Genomic DNA, 5978 nt, shown 5'->3' with positions numbered 1-5978 from the left:
CAAAGTCATATTTTGGCTCCTGTGGATTTGGTTTAATTTTCCTCAGCTTCAGCTTGAACTTGCATATGAGTAATTGGTGGTCTGTTGCACAATCAGCCCCTGGCGTAGTTTTCACAGCTGATATTGAGCTTCTCCAGCGGTTCCTTCCACAGATTTTTAGTCCTGAAAATAATGACCACTCACTCCTAGTTGTCCAATAAACTTGGGCTTAGTTATGATTCCAATGGTATAACAGTCCAAAGATTCCATTTCACATCAGGTCTCTAGTTCAGCCATGGCTGGTCTTTTCTTGGTGGTAAGATTTATTTGCTGATGATGGTGGAAAAGTCTCTATTTCTGCTGCTGAGCTGCTCAGTTAAATGGCAAGATTATCCAATCCCATTGTAGATTAATGAGACTAACCATACCTCTTATGGATACAGTAACACAGTGATATTTGCATGCCCCTGCCTTTTACATAGAAAAGTTGAACTATGGCTAGGTAAGTCATATTGAAAAATAAACTCCACAATCAGAGATTGTGAAGATGACAAAAGGTAGGACAGTATTCAAATCAGTTGTTTGTAGGGTCACTATGAGTCCTACTTAATTCAATGGCATCCAAAAACAACAATGTAAATTCTTGCTGTAGGCAATCAATAACTACCACCTTCAATATTGGCATTGCTGGCAAATTAATCGTGCTTGGATCTATAATCAAAAGATTTTTTACCTCAGAAAAATCTCCTGTCAAGAACTTTTTCCAAAAGCTAAAGAGTAAGGATGTAATTTTAAAGATTAAGATGAAAACCAAGCAATAAGCAGTATCCAGTATATCCTAATTCAACAAAGAGATTGATGTTTAGGAAGTTAAGCTTACTCAAAGTCATTGTTGATATGATGAAAACAGGTTTCAAATCCATTTCCACAAGAGAAATAATGAGAAACCAAACTACAATAATATCAATTGGACTATAGAAAAAAGGATAGATTTGAGAAAGATTTAGGAAATGAAATTGGCAAATCGCAATGACTAATTGGTTAAGGCCAGTACAGGAAAGATAGAAGTCAAGGGTGATTCTAAAAACTCTTGTATTTCTAGGTTTCTAGCAGGAAATTCAGAGTTGAGAAAGAACCAAGGAATTCTAGTTTACACATCTTGAATTTTAAGTATCTATGAGACATTTCCAGAAGGCCGTAAATTGATATGTCTATAGCTCAGTGGGGAAGTTAAGTCTATACGAAGAACAGTTTGAAATGCTCCAAGTGCTTAAATAAAATTATGTAAAGCCATACTTAGGGAATAATAATACGCTAAATATTTTTACTCTAAACTCTGTTGAAAATGATAATAAATTTTAATAAGACAAAAATTATCATAAAGTTAAATGATTCTCTGTGGGGATTCTTTTAAAATTCATGACTGAATATAGCAAAATAAATTTAATAATGCCATAAATGATTAAATGTGATATTGGTGAAGCAACTACAAAACCACTGAGCAGAGAAAGTATATTCTGGAATGTGAATATTTATCTACTATAAACTAATAAATTAGCCTGCTGATAGGAATTACAAAGCTAGGTCTAGAAAATAAGCTAAATGAGACAAGATGTCATAAAGTTCACTCTCAACAACAAAATCATTGCCATCAAGTTAGAACTACCTCATACGTGAACCTCCAGACAGCTTTCAGATGCTGTAAATCACATGGGAGGATATTGCCAACTCCTGCAGAGGAGCTGATGAATTTGAACTGCCCACCTTTGGGTTGGCATTTCAAATCCTTAACTATTTGTCCACCAAAGCTCCCTGAAGTTATCTCTGGACCAAGAAAAAAATCTAGAAGACTGTATTAGGTCTGTGAAAGGAGACAATTTTCACTTCATGTTCATAGAATTTCTTGCAGTTGATTCATGTTAGATTTAGAATGTTAAAAAGGCAGTCCTTTTTACTGGTTGTCTTGCTGCTTTCATACTTGCTTTTGATGGTACAAAAATAAGCCAATATTATCCACTGCTTTCCTTAGGAAGTTTGTGCTCCTCCCCAACAGGAATTTTAATGAGTTAAATAATATTTTGTCATTAGCTCATGTAGTTATAATTTTTGGCATGACTTCTTTTTGTTGTTATCAGCTGCTCTTAAATTAGCCCTTAACTCAGTGAAACTCATGCCCAATGGGAGGTAACAAATGTGATAGTGGGTTTTCACTGAATGCTTTTTGAAAGTAGTAGCTCATGGGGCCTTTCTTCTTGGTCTCTTCTAGTCTCAAACCTCAATGAAATCTGTTTAACATTATGCAGTTATTGTTGTTGTCATATTTTGCTATGTCAGAACTAACCCATAGCTGACCCATCACGGGGCTTTCAGAGGCTTTAAACCACTTTGGAGGAGATAGCTCATCTTTCTGCCACAGAGAAATGATACATTTGAATAGTGTCCCTCTTGGTTGTCAGAGTAGCTTCTGATCGTTAAGTCACCATAACCTAACATTAATGCAACATGGAAACTTCTCTGTGTTTTTGTCTAACCATCTTCAGGAGAACAGACAGGTATATGAGACAGTCATTAGCTTCGACTGAGACTTGTGGACTGTACTGTTGGCCTTTGAACTCCCCTGGGCCCTTTCTCTGAGCAAAATATCCTGGGCAACACTCCTGAGACTTTGCTTACCCTTGAGGGGAACAAACCTTAGCACCAAACTCCAAGACTGGACAGAGAAGTGAGCCCACCATACCTCAGGAAAGTGAAAGACCTCAGCTTCTTGTCCCTCAAATGACAACAGGATGAAAAGCTTGCCACAGGAAATGAGGAACAAAACTGCACTTAGATGACACATAGGTAGATTGCCACTGGGAAACCAAGTCAGGGGCAACACTTGAAGCAATCATGTCATCATAAAGATAAGAAACTGACAATAACCTACGCAGACATAGCAGAAATTGCCAGACTCAAGAAGGAAGAAGAAAAAAAGACCAAAATGAATGTCAGAAGAAACTCTGAATATTGCACTAGATAGAGTGTTGAGAAGTCAAAGCAAAGGAAAGAAATCAAAATGTTAAGAAGCTGAATAGTAGATTTTAAAGGGCAGCTTGGGAAGACAAAGCAAAGTATTATAATTAAATGTGCAAGGATCTAGAGTCAGAAAATCGAAAGGGCCATACTCACTCAGCATTTCTTAACCTGTAGGGACTAAAGAACAAATTCAATCCACAAGTTGTAGTGCTTAAGGAAGCTATGGCAGAATATTGAATAATTCAGGAAGTATTAAAAAAAGATGGAAGGATTATACAGTCATTGTACCAAATAGGATCGGCTGTCACTGAAGAAATAACATATGAGCCAATGAGACAATGGTGATGAATGAGTTGGCAAAAATTAAAGCCCCAGGAATTGGTGGAATCACAATTGACATATTTCAGCAAATAGTTGGTGCCCTGCATGTGCCCACCAAGTTGTGCTAAAATATCTACAACTAGTTGGTCAACGGACTGGAAGGGATCCATATTTGTTCTCATTCCAAAAAAGGGTTACCCTACAGAGTGTGGAAATTATCGATCAATATCTCTAATATCACACAGTAGCAAATTCCTATTAAAGATTATCGAGAAAAAATTGAACAGTACATTGACAGAGAACTACCAGAAATACAAGTTGGGTTTAAAAGAGATCATAGGACTAGAGACATTATTGCCAATGACAAACGGATCTTGGCAGAAAGCAGAGAGTACCAGAGAAATATCTATCTTTGTTTTATTGACTATGCAAAGCATTTGACTGGATCACAAGAAATTGTGGCTAACCTTGAGGAAAATGGTAATCCCAGGGCACTTGACTGTACTTATATGAAACTTATACTTGGACCAGGAAGCAGTCCTCAAAACAGAGCAGGGAAATACTGCATGATTCAAAATCAGGAAAGGAATGTGTCAGGGATGCATCCTGTCTCCATACTTTCTCAATGTGTATGCAGAACAGATCATTTGGGAAGCAGGGCTTTAAGAGGAGAAATGTGGCATCAAGATTGGAGGAAGATTCACCACCAACCTATGATATACAGATGACACAACCTTGCTTGCTAAAACTCAAGAAGACTTGAAGTGCTTGCTGCAGAAGGTCAAGGACTGTAGTCTTTAATATGTATTGAAGCTCAACATCAAGAAGACAAAGATTTTCACCACTGGACCAATTGGCAACACCATAATAGATGGAGAAGAGATTGAGCTTGCTTGGTTCTACAATCAAAACACTTAACACCAGCAGTCAGGAAATCAAAAGACAAATTGCCTTGGGAAAATGTGCTGTCAGCGACCTCTCCAGGGTACTAGAAAGCAATGATGTCAGTCTAGAGACAAAAGTGCCCCTAATCCGGGCCATGGTCTTCTTAATTACTTGTTATGCTTCAGAGAGTTGGACAATGATTAAGGATGACAGGAGAAGAATCGATGCCTTCAAGTTGTGGTGCTGGAGAAGAGTCTTGAACACAACTGGGCTGTCAAAAAACCCCAAATTTGTCTGTTTTGGAGAGAGTGAAACCAAATTTCTCCTTGGAGACCAGAATTTTGAAGCTCCATCTTACACTGGGCAAGTGACCACGAAAGACCAATCCTTGGAGTAAGACATCATGCTCGAAAGGGTGGAGGGACAGCACAAGAGCAGAAGACCCGAATGAAATGGATTGATTGATATAGTAACTGGGGAAATGGATATTGGTGTGTCAGAATTAGTGAGACTGGCTCATGACAGAAAGGGTTCAGAGCTGCTCTGAATAGGGTTGTTATGCATCACAGGCAACTCGATGCACATAACAACAACATAGCAAAAAGAACTTCAGCATTAACATACCAAGAAGAATTTCACACAATGTCAGTTATAAACAACGCAGACAAATTCTCATGGAATTTAGTCTAGTTATATTAATAGATCCTTAAATAGTTATAATAAACTTTATTAGCAATGTTAGTTGTTAAGCAAACACATTTTAAACATTATTTAGTGGGTTACATGAGAAAAGATTAATGGAAGGTTTATATATGTGTAGAAATGTGGACAAAGGAAAGTGGTATGTCCAAGTCTTCTACGACTACTGTGGGTTTCTCTATTTCTTTTTCAAGTTCTGCTAATATTTGTTAATTTTCAGCTCTAGAATTTGATGTGGTTATCTCGATACCTTTTCAATCTGTATGTACAAGAGATCATTTGAGAGGCTGGATTCTGTGAGGAGGAATGTGGCATGAATAATGGAAGTAGACTCATTAACAATCTGTTTTATTCAGATGACACAACGTTGCTTGCTGAAAAAGAGGAGGAAATGAGGTGTTTGCTGCAGAAAGTAAAAAACTGTAGTCTTCAAAACAGACTGAAGCTCAACATCAAGAAAACAAAGATTTTTCCCACTGGGCCAATTGGCAGCTTCATGATAGATGGTGAAGAGATTGAGATTGTTAAAAGCATCAGCTTGCTTGATCCCACAATCAATAATTTTGGCTCCAGCTATTAGAAAATTAAAAAACAAATTTCACTAGAAAAGCTTGCTGTCAGGGACTCTCTAAAGTACTGAAAAGCAAGGATATTAACCTGTAGCCCAAGATGCATCTGGTCAAGGCCATTGTTATTGTTGTTGACTCAGAGCACCATTATGAATAAAAGATTTGAAGCTCCTCTACAGCTACTGGCATTTATCCAAGTTCATAGAGTTTCTGGAGGCAGGCTATTTAGGATGTGGAAGTCACTCCTGTGTCCAAGATGAGTCTGATTGAGGCCATGTTCTTCACAATAATGTAAACATCAGAGAGCTAGCTGAATGGAGCATGATGTTGTTGTTGTTGTTATGTGCCGTCGAGTCGTTTTCGACTCATAGCGACCCTATGCACAACAGCCCTAAACCCTGCTCTGTCCTGCGCCAACCACACTGCCTCTGTCACACCATCCCGATTATCCCAGTCACCGAATCAATCCACCTCATAGAGGGTCTTCCCCTTCTGCGTTGTCCCTCCACC

Source organism: Elephantulus edwardii, unplaced genomic scaffold, assembly GCF_000299155.1.
Source record: "Elephantulus edwardii isolate Elephantulus edwardi_28Jun2011 unplaced genomic scaffold, EleEdw1.0 scaffold00012, whole genome shotgun sequence".
Taxonomy (NCBI): domain Eukaryota; kingdom Metazoa; phylum Chordata; class Mammalia; order Macroscelidea; family Macroscelididae; genus Elephantulus; species Elephantulus edwardii.
This window is presented reverse-complemented; position numbering follows the sequence as displayed.